Below are 15360 nucleotides of genomic sequence, written 5' to 3' on the forward strand. Positions count from 1 at the left end.
TGAAGCAGGCAGTTCATATAAGGAAGCCCACCAACATCCCAGAGTTGAAATAATTTTGTAAGGAGGAATGGCCTAAAATTGTTCCTGGCTGTTGTGCAGGACTGATCAACATTACTGGAAGCATCTGGGTGAAGTTATTGCTGTATAAGGGGGTCACACCAAGTTACTGAAAGCAAAGATTCACATACTTTTTCCAACAAATCCACATATAATTGGATAGTTTTTCTCAATAAATAAATTAACAAGTATAATGTTTTTGGGTTATTTATTTAATTGGCTTCTCTTTATCTAGTATTGCAATATGAAGATCTGTTCATATTTTAGGTCGTAATTATGCAGAAATAGAGAAAATTCTACAGGGTTCATAAAATTTCTAGCACCACTGTACAGCTATACAAAAGATGAGATTCAGAAGTGCAGAAAACTTCTAATGGATCAATATTTGTATACAACAGGTCAATTTCTGTATAAAATGTTATCTCTTCATTCAAACCTCAGAGCAGTGTTTTAGTAGGGGCCATGATGTTCATGTGCATAAGGAAATAAAGAGTGATTGAGGAATGAGCGGAAGTCGTCACCATCCAGTTAACTGGCAATGTCACAGCATGTAAGGATCTCTGTCAAAGCTGAATGCTACCTACAGAGTTCGACAGAAATCTCCAGATGGAGAGAGTCCATTCTGGAGGTACATGGATGTGTTACTGGAAAGCAATTCACTGATGAGCCACAGCATTTATTGAGACCTATCTACCTTGACTTGAAATACTTTATTCATTTCTTATTAATTGATAACACATTGTGAATGGCCTGAGCTCTTTTCAGGATCCATAATCAATGCTTTTGAAGTATTATTTTGTAACATGCTTTTTTATACTTTTAACCCACTCATGTATTTTTCACACTCACTGGCAGAAAGCAGTGTCAACTTTCTCTCTTTTCATTGGCTAAGTATTAGCACATTACCCACATGATGCTACAAACAAGAGAAAATCTGTTGATGCTGAAAATCCAAGGCAAAACACACAAAATGCTGGAGAAATTCAACAGTCCAGTCCAGGAAATAACTAAAGAGCATTTTGTGTTTTTTACCCATGTGATGTAATTGCTTTAACTATGTAGCCTATTAAATAATTTATCTCTATCTAAGTAATTTCTTGTCTATAAAAGTGATAGATTTTTCAGAAGTGCCATCTTTATTCTTTTGTCTTTATTCCTTAGCATTAGTTCCCCTCTTAGCTCCATTTCTCAGCTATCTATTTAGTTTGTTCTTCATTTGGATGTTTGTTTGTACTCTAAAGTAAACTGAAATCTTGGAATTGAGTCTGCTCATCATTTCTAACTCCCAAAAGAACCCAAAGATCAGAAAATAAACAGAGATTCAAAAATGCAAACATACTTTTTTCAGTATTTAGCATAATCAGTCCAGACAAATATGATATGAGACAGTTTCCATTTTCTTACCTGAAGCTAAAGCATATAAAACAAATCATTTTTATAGTAAATCTTATCTCATAAACTGTAATAACATTTACTTGAATTGAATATTTCATATCATTAATACTATAAACATGAGACTAATCTCTGTTCCTTGTCTTAGCATGTAACTTTACACAAAATGAGTTGACACTTTGCCATAGTGTACATATTTTGTACCCTGGATTTTTATGGTCAGCTGTGAATTTTGAAAATGGGACACAAAATCTTGCTTCTTCTTCTTCTTCTTCTTCTTCTTCTTCTTCTTCTTATTATTATTATTATTATTATTACTTTAAAATGCATAGTATTCTGAAATTATTCTCTTTGGAAATGACAATGCATACAAATTGAACTGATTTTTAGGGCCAGAGAGGTTGTTAAGCAGAATTATGGATTAGAATCTCATTAAAAATCCAATTATACTTCATGCATTAGAGCATACCAATTCCTTCATGCCTGGAGTTATTGCCAGCTAGCTGGTTGCTACAAATCATTCTGAAGAAGGCTGAAAATTGAGTATGTAAGGTGTCATGGAGTTCTCGACTGATGTAGCACAGAAACAGGCCACGTGACCAACCCGGCACACAACGGCCATCACATGAATTATACTACTCTCAGTTAACAGCACTTGGTTCATAGTCTTCTATGATCAGAATACTGTAATGGGAGGTGTGAGTATTGCCATCAGCAGAAACTGTTGAGCATTTAATGGTGAGATTCCTAAGATATAACCAAGAGAAGGGTAGTTGAATAAAGTACAATTTAACATTAACAATATTTTGCAGAAAAGGTCACAGGATCATTGCTTTAAGTACATATTTCAGTTCAGTTTCTGTTTTATAGAATTTGATACAAATATAAATATATAGGATTTAGATACCCTGACCCTGATATTTACCCTGATCCTTATTCAGGATGTGGCAGTAATGCACCCTAAGCTGTTTGCAACTGCCATAAGAGCTCAGATGAAGTTCTTGTCTAGATGCATTCAGAACATTCTGTTGTGAGAATATCTGCTTTCATTAATGCTTCGGATTGCATGTTCTAACCACTCAGTTCTTTCCACTGAAATTCTTGTCCTTTACCCTGAATGTACACTCTCTAGTTTTAGACATTGTGGAGAAGGAACTCACTGACAGAAGCTTTTATGTTTCACTGAACAAGTGTGTGTGTGTGTGTGTGTGTGTGTGAGAGAGAGAGAGAGAGAGAGTGGGAATGTGAAGTTGCTATCCACTTTTCTTAATTTTTATGGTCAATACTTATACCTCATCATTTTTTCTCACTGCAGATCCTTGGCAATTATATTTTAGAAGCCAATCCTTCCAATGTGAATTTTTCATCTGATCTGAAACTTATTTAATTGATCATCTAGTTTCTATCATCACAGAGAAAATGACATTTTCTGTGGAAGGCGTATCTAAAGGCAAAAGCTAAGTGTTGGCTAGCATGTTATTCATTCCTACCTTACTTCAATATTTTCGTGAAAGTGAAAGAATATTTAGATTTTTTAAAACCATACTTGCCTCAGTACTATGGGAGATGGTGATAGTTGTGTCAAAGTGATATTTTGTTTTATCAGACAGGCTTGGCCTACCCCCTTTTTCTTGGTCATCATAATGAATTCCATAACTAAGACATCCATGTAGAGTTATGTACTCATTGCTAATAGAGCTTTAGCCTCATATCTCCAATGACTCAATTCTGACACTGGGTTGCAAGCTCTCATTGTGACTGCATGGGTTTCCTGTGGGTGTATTGTTTTCCTTTGACATTCCAAGGCTATGCAACGAACAATCTGCTGCATGAACTCAATAGGTCAAGCAGGATCAGTAGGAGGAGAAGAATTGCTGATATTTCGGGCTGAAAATCATGCATCAGGACGGAGTGGAGAAGCAAGATGACCAGCTCAAAGAGGAAAAGGGGGTGTTGAGAAAGGATTCCAATGTGATTGGTGGATGAGGAGAAGTGGAAGACGATGGGCAGGTAGTGCCAGGTAGGGGAGGGGAGTAGGGAGGAAATTGAGGACAGTGATATGAAAAATGGATGAAAGCAGAACGAGAGAGGAAAAATGGGAAGATAAACAGATGGAACAAGGTGGAATGAAGGAAAATGTGAAAATAAGAGTGTGATGCAGGTTGGTGTGTTAATTCTTCAGAGAAAAATTGTTTCTGATGTCCCTAGTTGTAGAGAGGTAACAAGCGTGTATGTGTGTTTGCGGGTGGAGGTAGATGATGGAATTATGGGAAGAGTAAAATTGGATTAGTGATTTAAGATTCAAGATTCCAGTTTAATTATCACATGCACATTGAGACATACAGTGAAATGCACAGTTGGCATTAATAATCAACGCACCTGAGGGTGTGCTGGGGGTAGCCTACAAGTGTTGCCACGCATAGTGTAGGTGGGTGCTTGCTGATTAGCACATATTCTGGAGCGAAGGGTTTTTCTCTAGATCAGGGGATCCCAACCTGGTGTCCACTGACCCCTCGGTTAATGGTCCATGGCAAAAAAAAGGTTTGGGAACCCCTGCTCTAGATTGTATAACACTGTAGTGTATCAGCTGGTATCAGTTTCACTGGGCTGAGAGAGAGGCAAAGGGAAAAGTCAGAAAAAAAAAGATCAGAGGGGGAAAAGATTGTTGTAGGCAAGAAGCATTAGAAAATTCTTGGGTCCCAAACAATTAGTTTAAGGAACGTTGGAGCAATCTGCAGCAATCCTTTACAAAACTGGTAATCAGTACTGTCGGATTAAATGGAAACAGTCCACAACAGATACATCATGCACCAAAACTGCATCAAGCTTCTAATGTCATGCCAAGTCCTTTGATAGGGAAAGAAGCTATCAGGATCTCAGCGGCCCTGTTTGTACATCATATGTTACTGTGTTGTCTTGGCCACAGCCAGAGGGTTAAAGACAAAATTTGTCCAGAGTCATTGAGATCAGGTGTAGCTGATCCTTTTTGAGAAAGCTCATAACCAAAATTTGATCTGAATCAGTATTAAGGCAGATAGAGAAATGACTTTACGTACAGATCCCTTTAAGTCTGCAATATTTGGTGATCACTCAGTCTTTGGCACACAGATAACTGAAAGCCCTTCACGCTCAGATTTCCGTGCTGAGCTTTGAGTGGTACAGAGTTCAGTCGATAGTTTCTGGAACTACTGAGAAGCCGGTCACATAATGCCTCTTGCCTTCTGTCAGGCATTGTTCATGTTCTCAGCATTTTTCCTTCCTGAACTCCATTTGTTTCCCATAGCCCAGAGATTCATAAGAAAACCCTGACCCTTAAGTTCCAAGTACTTACTAGAATAGCTTCCTGGAAATTCATAGGCAACTGGAAAATGGATTTGCTGTTTAAGAATAATGACTTATTTTAGAGATATCGCTAAAGCATTAAGTGAAGCTAACTTGATACCTCATGAGTTGTTAATGTCTTAAGAAAGCAATAAAACCAATACTGCAGAAAGAATAAGTATTTCAGCATTTTCCTTCTCATACCAGGCACATTTGCTTTTTATACAATATGCGGCAGCTTTACTAAACAGTTGGTCCACACTTGCAGTTTTGTGCACAGTTCTGATCACCACACAACGGAAAGATTGTGGTAGCAATAGAGTGAGTGCATAAGAGGACAACCGAGCCTTTGCCTGGAATGGAGGGCCATAATTACAAGGAGAGGTAAGGGCACAGCTCAGTCAGGGGTAAGTCAGAGACTGAGAAGTGCCCTTAACAACACTTATACAAAATTATGAGGGGTATACATAAAATTGGGTGGTGGGATACATTCCTACCAAAGGAGGTGCAAGGCACATCTTCCCTCCACTAGCCTGCAGGTCACCCTTGGGCAAGGTGTAGCACCTGCTTATCTCCCCCTCCCACCCCGATCAAGGTCATGTGAAACCATGGGAGCTGCTGGTGGATGGTTGTATGAGCAGCTGGTGCATATCACGTCCTAGTTATGCGAACACTAATGCCAGCAGACAAAGTAACTGTTTTTGGGTCGAGTGGACCTAGTATGGATCCGGTGTAATCTCTTCCCTAATGGGAGCAGTTCAAACAGTTGATAACAAAAGTGATACACATAGAGATAAGGACATTCATTACTGTTCAGCTCCTATTCTCTTGCTGTTGAGGAAATATTCCACTTTGTCAGATTGTCTTTGCCAGGTCCACACTGGTATCTGAAGGATATTAACCTGGTCTCAAAGAACTCCTCAGGGAGAATGCAGAAGCATTTCAAGAAATGGAAAAGTGCCAGGAGCATTAGGGACAGTGATAACACTACAACTCACTGATTGGACTGTTTGGAGAAGTGCTATCAAGGGGGCAGGAGGTGGTATAAATCCTACTGCACTGAGGAAAGAAACGTTAGTAAAAACATTGAAAGTTCAATTCATTTTATTTATGGGTTTTTCATAAAGGACAGCATTTCCCTTGCATTTTCTGCAGTATTCCTTTAGTGTCACCCACTGACTGTGGCAAGTTATGCTAAACTATATGTTAATCCTCAGATCCAAAGTTCAATATAGGGTATCAAAATTGGCAAAAATGTCCTCAGTTCCATGAGGAATTTTGGAGATTTTCATAGTAGCTGCCACAAAATTCAAGCTCCATCATACATATACATCTCTCTCCCCTCTCCCCTCTCCCTCTCTCTCCTGTAACACTGCTGGCATTTAGAGCAGCAATGAAGATCTTCCATCTCTGGTACTGTTCATGGCTTCTTTCATTGCGTCAGTAGCTCAGATTTTGCTACCGTCAGTCATGCAAGTTCCAGGTGGTGGCTCAGGAGTACTGCCACACACAGATGCAGAAGGATTCTTCATTGCTTGCTCCGTAAAAAATTTGATTTACCAGTCAGGGTTGTTGGTCTTGAGTTGAACCCGCCCCCCCAAACCTGGAAGACCAGTGGACCCTTTTTTGTCTGACCTCTGCCCTTCACCGTGTTTGGCCAGGCCAAAGCATAAAGGCCTAACTCCAGTCAGCATAGCTCTCCAGACCATTGAGGCATACAAGCCTCCAAACCACAACAAGGTTGTGGTCTCTTGGAGGATACATGTGCATGCGACCACATAATTATGAGACTTACAGCTGTTCATCACTATTTTTGACTCATAGAGCTATGAGACATGTGAGAAATGGATGCTTCATGCCTCTAACTTCGTGCTGGTCTTTCTGCCTATCTACCCTCTACTCATTTGCCTGCATTAGGCCCATATGCCTTGCCTATACAAACACCTTCTGCAATATCTCCTAATTATAATGCTTGCACCTCATTCTACCACATACCCTAATAGTGGGTTCCAGATATCATAGAACATGGAACAGACCGGCGCGTGAAGAGGCTCTTTGGCCCCACAAAGCCTGTGCTAATCATGTAACCAACTTAACCTGCTCACCTACTTGCATGTTATCCATATCCCTCAATTCCCTGCTCACTCGTGTGTCTCTCAAAATGTCTCTTAAAATTGGCTGTCGAACCTGCTTCTCTCACATCCTCTGCCAACATGTTTGTGTGCCTTCTACTTTCTGTCAAAAAATGTACACTCAAATCCTCTTGAAAGGGGATAACTACACTCCTTTGAGCCATTATTGAAATGTTGCCACAATCAATAATCTCAGTAAAAGCACTCTATCTCATGTTCTCATTATTTATTACTATTTATTTATATTTGCATTTGCACAGTTTTGATGTTTTCTGCACTTTGGTTGATCTTTCATTGATCCTGTTATACTTAGTATTTATAGATTTGCCCACAGCAAAGTGAATCTCAAAGTGACATATAAGAACTTTGATAATAAAATTTACTTAGACCTTTGAATATGAAACTGCACCCTCTCACTTTAGACCATGAAACTGTAAGATGATCTGATAGAGGTGTATAAGATGATGAGAGGCATTGATCATGTGGATAGTCAGAGGCTTTTTCCCAGGGCTAAAATGGCTAACACAAGAGGGCACAGTTTTAAGGTGCTTGGAAGTAGGTGCAGAGGAGATGTCGGGGTAAGGTTTTTTATGCAGAGAGTGGTAAGTATGTGGAATGGGCTGCCGGGGATAGTAGTGGAGGTGGATACGATATGGTCTTTTAAGAGACTCCTGGATAGATACATGAAGCTTAGAAAAATAGAGGGATATGGGTAATTCTAGATAATTTCTAAAGTAGGGACATGTTCAGCTCAGCATTGTGAGCCAAGGGGCCTGTATTGTGCTGTAGGTTTTCTATGTTTCTATCCATATTTCTGTAGAGGAGCAGAATTAGACTATTTAGCCCATCAAATCTGCTCAGCCACTTCATCACGGCTAACCCATTTTCCGTCTCAGCCTCAATCTCCTGCCTTCTCCTCATATTGCTTCATACCTGGACCAATCTGTCAACCTATACCTAAAGACTCGGCTTCCACAGGCACCTCTGGTAACAAATTCCACAGATTCACCACTCTCTGGCTGAAGAAATTCCTCCGCATCTATGTTCTAAAAAGATGCCCCTCTATTTTGAGGCTGTGTCCTCTGGTCCTAGACTCTCCAACCATAGAAAACATCCTCTCCACATCCACTCTATTGAGGCTTTACAATATTTAACAGGTTTCAATGAGGTCACCCCTCATTTTTCGGTATTCCCGTGGATACAGGCCCAGAGACATTAAGCATTCTTCATGTGACACACCATTCAATCCTGGAATCAATTTTGTTACCCTCCTTTGAACCCTCTCCAAGTTGAGTATATCCTTTTTAAGATATGGGGCACAAACCTTTTGACAATGCTCCAAATGAGACCTCACCAGAGCATTTGACATCATTGCTATTGTATAATAATCCTCTTTAAAGGAATGAAAACATCACATTTGCCTTTTTCACCACAGGCTCAACCTGCAAATTAAGATTTAATGAATCTTGCACAAGCACTCCCGAGTCCATTTGCACCTCAGTTTTTTTGTATTTTCTCTTCATTTAGAAAATCGTCAGTCCTTTCATTGCTTCTACCAATGTGCATGATCATACACTGTATTCCATCTGCCATTTCTATGCCCAGCCTCTAAATCTGTCTGTCCATAAGACCGTAAGACATAAGAACATTATAAGTCCATTTGGCACATCGAGTCTGCTCCGTCAATCAATCATGGCTGATCCTTTATTCCCCTCCTCAGCAACACTCCCCAGCCTCCTCCCTATAACCTTTGATGCTATGTCCAATCTAAAACGTATCAAGCTCTGCCTTAAATACACCCAACAACCTGGCCTCCACAGCTGCCTGTGGTAATAAATTCCACAAATTTGCCACCATTTGACCAAAGAAATTTCTCAGCACTTCTGTTTTAAATGGACACCTCTCTATCCTGAGGCTGTGCCCTCTTGTATAGAATCCCCCACCATGGGGAACATCCTTTCCACATCTACTCTGTCTAGACCTTTAAGTATTCAAAAGGTTTCAAAGAGATCTCCACTCATCCTCCTGAATTCTAGTGAGTACAGACCCAGAGCTATCAAACATTCTTTATATAATAACCCTTTCATTCCTGGAATCATACTTACGAACATTCTCTGAAGCCTCTCTAATGCCAACACATCTTTTCTGAGATGAGGAGTCCAAAACTGCTCACAATACTCAAGGTGAGGCCTCACCAGTGCCTCAGCATCTCAGCCCTGCTCTTGTATTCTAAACCTCTTGAAAAGAATGCTAACATTGCATTTGCCTTCCTCACCACCGACTCAAACTGCAAGTTAACCTTAACGTGTTCTTCACAAGGACTCCTAAGTCCCTTGCAATCTCAGATTTTGGATTTTCTCCTGAGTTAGAAAATAGTCTGTACATTTATTTCTCTGGGCAAAGTGCAGGTCTATGCATTTTCCAACACTATTTAATTTGCCATTCCCTTGCCCATTCTCTTAATTGTCTGAAACACTTCTGCACCCTTCCTGTTTCCTCAACACTACCTGCACCATCCTCCAATATTTCTATTGTTACATACCCCGTGGGTATCTTGTGACTGTCTTATGACCATGATGTAATTGAGTATCTGGTGAGCATGATGTAATGGTCTTGTGATGGTGGGGTGATGTAATTTCCCACCAGCGTGAGGTCACGTGATGACATGTTCCAACAGGTATAAAACAGGAAAGCCTGCTGTGACGCAGGAGTTTTGTGTTGAGTCGTCGTTTAACTCGTCAGTTACTCCGTTATGCTGCGTATTTGGTCTCGTGATGCAGTTTTGTTTTAAAGTGGAGATTTACTTTCTACTGTAAGGTACAGAATCGTTGTACTGGCAGTTTCACTAATCGCTGCCAGTTGTTTGATGTATCTTTGATTTAATTTTAAAGTCTAAGTATTGGAGAGTGAAGACTTTACTGAAGTACGGGAACCGGAAGGATCAAGTAAAGTTTGGCGGTTTGATACAGGATCGAACTTATTGAGTCCTCGTTCAGGAAATAGTGACCTGCATCTGAGATAACCCCTACCTGTAAGAGTAGAAAGGGTTGTGCAGTGTTCATTCGCCAAGAGAAAGGTCAGTTCCTTTAAACCATTTTTATTTCCTTCATTGTGAATCCTTCGGAGAAGGCATATTTTGGCTGGGATCAGCAGTAACATCATGTTGTCAAGGAATTCATTATTTCAGGAAAGTCACTCCTAATTGACTGTATAAATCACTTGGACTTTCACATTTACCACTTTAAGACTGTGTTCACATTTACCATTTAAGAACTGTTCCAAAGTTACCGTATAGCAGTTAACTTCTGGTTAAGTTAGTTGTTTGTTTACTTTTCATTTTTGTTTAGCAGAGTTTAATAAGTTGTTTATTTGTTTTTGAGACCCGACTCAATTCTGTATTCATTGTTGTCGGACACATATCGTAACACTATCATCTGCAAACATTGATATACATCATAAAGAGAAGCAGTCCCAACACCAACCCTTGTGGAATATCATTAGTAACTGGCAGCCAAACAGAAAAGGATCCCTTTATTCCCAATCACTGCCTCCGACCAAACAGCCAATGCTCTAACCAGGCCAGTAGCTTTCCTGTAATGCCATGGGCTTTTAATTTGGTAAGCAGCCTTATGTGTGGCACCTTGTCAAAGGCCTTCAGAAAGTCCAAATGTACAACATCCACTGCATCCCCTTTGTCTATCCCATTATCCCAATAGTAACAGGGACATCGAGGAGCAGATAGGGAGACAGATTCTGGAACAGTGAACTAATAACAGGGTTGTCATGGTGGGAGATTTTAATTTCCCAAATATTGATTGGCATCTCCCTAGAACGAGGTGTTTAGATGGGGTGGAGTTTGTTAGGTGCATTCAGGAAGGTTTCCTGACACAATATGTAGATAAGCCTACAAGAGGAGAGGCTGTAGTTGATCTGGTATTGGGAAATGAACCTGGTCAGGTGTCAGATCTGTCAGTGGGAGAGCATTTTGGAGATAGTGATCACAATTCTATCTCCTTCACCATAGTATTGAAGAGGGATAGGAACAGATGAGTTAGGGAAGTGTTTAATTGGAGTAATGAGAAATATGAAGCTATCAGGCAGGAACTTGGAAGCAGAAATTGGGAACAGATGTTCTCAGGGAAATGTACAGCAGAAATGTGGCAAATGTTCAGGGGATATTTGTGTGGCATTCTGCATAGGTACGTTCCAATGAAACAGGGAAAGTATTGTAGAGTGCAGGAACTGTGGTGTAAAAAGGCTGTTGAAAATCTAGTTAAGAAGAAAAGAAATGCTTATAAAAGGTTTATAAAACTAGGTAATGATAAAGATCTAGAAGATTATAAGCCTAACAGGAAGGAGCTTAAGAATGAAGAAGGAGAGCCAGAAGGGGCCAAGAGAAGGCCTTGGCAAGCAGGATTAAGAACACTTTAAGTCATTCTACAAGTATGTAAAGAGCAAGAGGATAAGACGTGAGAGAATAGGACCAATCAAGTGTAACAGAGGAAAAGTGTATATTGAACCAGAGGAGATAGCAAAGATACTTAATGAAATACTTTGATTCAGTATTCACTGCGGTAAAGGATCTTGGCGATTGTAGGGATGACTTACAGCAGATTGAAAAGCTTGAGCATATAGACATTAAGAAAGAGGATGTTCTGGAGGTTTTGGAAAGCATCAAGTTTGATAAGTCTCCAGGACCAGATGAGACGTACCCCAGGTACTATGGGAGGTGAGCGACGATTTTGCTGAGCCTCTGGCGATGATTTATCATTGGGGAGAGGTTCGGGAGGATTGGAGGGTTGCGGATTTTGTTCCCTTATTCAAGAAAGGGAGTAGGGATAGCCCAGGAAATTATAGATCAGTGAGTCTTACTTCAGTGGTTGGTAAGTTGATGGAAAATATCTTGAGAGGCAGGATTTATGAACATTTGGAGAGGCATAATATGATTAGGAATAGTCAGCATGGCTTTGTCAAAGGCAGTTCGTGCCTTAGAGTCTGATTGAATATTTTGAGGATGTGACTAAACAATTGATGAAGATAAAGCAGTAGCTGTAGTCTATATGGATTTCAGCAAGGCATTTGATAAGGTACTTCATTCAAGGCTTATTGAGAAAGTAAGGAGGCATGGTATCCAAGTGGACCTTGCTTTGTGGATCCAGAACTGGCTTGCTCACAGAAGACAAAGAGTTGTTGTAGACAGGTCACATTCTGCATGGAGGTCGGTGATCAGTGGTGTGCCTCAGGGATCTGTTCTAGGACCCCTTTTCTTCGTGATTTTTATAAATGACCTGGATGAGGAAGGGCAGGGATGGGTTAGTAAATTTGCAGATGACACAAAGGTTGGGGATGTTATGGATTGTGTGAAGGGCTGTCAGAGGTTACAGCAGGACATCAATAGGATGCAAAACTGGGTTGAGAAGTGGCAAATGGATTTCAACTCAGCTAATGTGAGGTGGTTCATTTTGGTAGGTCAAATTTGATGGCAGAATATAGTATTAATGGTAAGACTCTTGGCAGTGTGGAGGATCAGAGGGATCTTGGGCTCTGAGTCCATAGGATACTCAAAGCTGCTGTGCAGGTTGACTGTGGTTAAGAAGACATATGGTGCAATGGCCTTTTTCAACCATGGGATTGAGTTTAGGAGCCAAGAGATAATGTTGTAGCTGTATAGGACCCTGGTGAGATCCCACTTGGAGTACTGTACTCAGTTCTGGTCACCTCACTACAGGAAGGATATGGAAGCCATAGAAAGGGTGCAGAGTTTACAAGGATGTTGCCTGGATTGGGGAAGGTTGAGTGAACTTGGCCTTTTCGTGTTGGAGTGGCGGAGGATGGAAGGTGACATGATAGAGCTATATAAGATGGCGATTGGCATTGATTGTGTGGATAGTCAGAGGTTTTTTACCCCAGGGCTGAAATGGCTAACATAAGAGGGCACAGTTTTAAGGTGCTTGGAAGCACATACAGAGAAGTTGTCAGGGATAAGTTTTTTATGCAGAGAATGGTGAGTGCATGGAATGCACTGCCAGTGATGCTGGTGGAGGCAGTTACGATAGGGTCTTTTAAGAGACTTCGGGATAGGTACATGGAACTTGGAAAAATAGAGGGCTATGGGTAACCTTAGGTAATTTGTAAGTAAGTACATGTTCAACACAGTATTGTGGGTCGAAGGGCCTGTATTGTGCTATAGGTTTGCTATGTTTTTATGTTTAGAATAATGCCTTGACTGTTAAAACAGAAATGGTCCATCAGTTTTAGTGGACATAGTGATAAACAGAGCTTCACCAAAATTTACCAATTTGTTGTTTGCCTCACATAACTGGCCCCTCTCCCTTAGCCTCCAGGCTTTTTTGCAAATGGACTTTTGGACTAGGACATTGATTCCTCATTAAATGTCACAGGATTTTCTGCCTCAGTCGTCTATTGTAATTGAAAGGCTCGCTGACCAAATCTTTACAGGTGATTTTTCAAATATTAAATTCAGTTCCAGTCTGGGCTGAAAAAAAAATAAAAGCAATTTATTGACCAAAAAAAACAAGTAAAGTAAATTGGGTTTGTCAATCAATGCACATTTGCTCACAGGATACTTAGAGAAGGAAAGCTCGTTGACCCATTTGAATATATCTGTGCAAAATCAAACCCAGAGTTTTACTTGCGTTGACTTCCTGTGCTGAACTTTTTGGTATCATTCTTTTACAACTTTAAAGCTGTGTTCTTTTGTCTTACTTCTGTGCCTTAATGTAGAATAGTTCTTGTAATTACTGTGATGAAAACATTTTCAATATTACATATTGTTTATTGTCATTCTTCAGCACACAAGTGTAAAGGAGAACAATATGATTATTACTCCAGTTCAGACACAGCATTAAAAAATCACAAAAAGCATAAATAACTAAAATAAAAACAAATGTAATAAATATCAATATATAAGCAAACCTGGTTCCCTAAGATTGACATAGCCAGAGGAGGTGGTAGGGATAAACTCCCTCTAACTATTAAATGGTTCCAATGGTGTGTCTCAAATACCCTCTAATAACCAAGTCCAGCTCCTGGCTATTACATGTTGCTTAACTACCAAGTCTGGCAGAACCATTTTTACAGGCAAGAGAAGAGGATACAGGTGGGTTACTGGTACCTTAAAAGCAGTCGCTTTGTGCTGATGGGGCTTGTCGGCTGTGGTAGGCAGCTCATGCAGGAGAAGAAAAACTCTAATCTCAGGAGTCCTCTGCCTTGCAGTAACACTCCATGCCTCAAGACTTTGGCAGTAAACCTCGAGGGAAAATGTGGATCTGGAGTCCTTAAGGCAGACCTACACTGAGTTCAACACTGACTAGCAGCTCTTGTGACACTGCTGTTGCCGAACTGTGTTAGTCTTAGCCCTTCCTTTGGAGTCATCTGCCGCGTGGAGAGGGAGACTCTGCTACATGGGCAGCAGCTTGCTCTCCATACCGCAGTACCCTGGCCTGTGTACTGGCTTGCGTATCATGTAGACAACTAGAAGCAACTAGTCAAGCCGGACCAATGGAAAAGCTCATGATAAGCAATCCTTCGAAACAAAATGTATCAATTATACATAGACTGATTGTATACACATAAACTGATGCTAGGTGATATGCATGTAGTGGTGGTTGGGTAGGTTAATGAATGGTGGTGTTGAGTAGACTGACAGCTTGGGGGAATTAACAGTTTCTAAGTCTATGGTCCTTGCCTGGATGCTGTTTACCTTCCTCCCTGATGGGGAAGGGGCAAACTGTCCATAAGCAGGGTTGAAGGGATCCTTCATGATATTGCTGTCTTTAGTGCCTTATTTGTTTCTATCATATCATCTCCCAGTTGCCCCCTTCCTAAACTGGAAATTTCACCTCTCTTATTATAGCTTAAATTTTCAGTTTCCCACCACAGGGCTGGAAATCGAGTGATCTTGTTTTGACTGGGGCCAGACTAAGTGTGGTCTACTGGTCCTCCAGCTGAACTTCTATTGGGTGAGGCCTGAGAAGGTTCAGTATCTGGACCTCTCCTAAAGCATTGCTCCCTCTGTGTTCAGGTCTGGGCATTGCACTTAAGCTACGGCCTGCTGATTTTGATGAAAACCTCTGAAGTGAATTCCAGTTTATCAGTTTTGCAATGAGTCACAAAAACATAGGTCTGGAAGCACTCACCGATCAAGCTGCAGGTGTGGAGGAAAATGGACAGTCGACATTTTGGGTTGAAACCCTTCATCACTCCAGATCAATATATTAACATTAAACATCGGACATAGAACTTTACAGCACAGTGCAAGCCCTTTGGCTGATGATGGCTGACTTTTTAACCTGCTCTACTTACTTACTGCCTGGTACACCATCAGAGGACCATGAGGACCATGACCGTTTCATAGGGTTTGGAGGGTTGTGTGCCTCAATGACTTAGAGAGCTGTTAGCCGGAGTCAGGGCCTTCTGCTTTGGTTCCTGGTAGGGT

Source organism: Hemitrygon akajei, chromosome 1 (genome assembly GCF_048418815.1).
Source record: "Hemitrygon akajei chromosome 1, sHemAka1.3, whole genome shotgun sequence".
NCBI lineage: Eukaryota > Metazoa > Chordata > Chondrichthyes > Myliobatiformes > Dasyatidae > Hemitrygon > Hemitrygon akajei.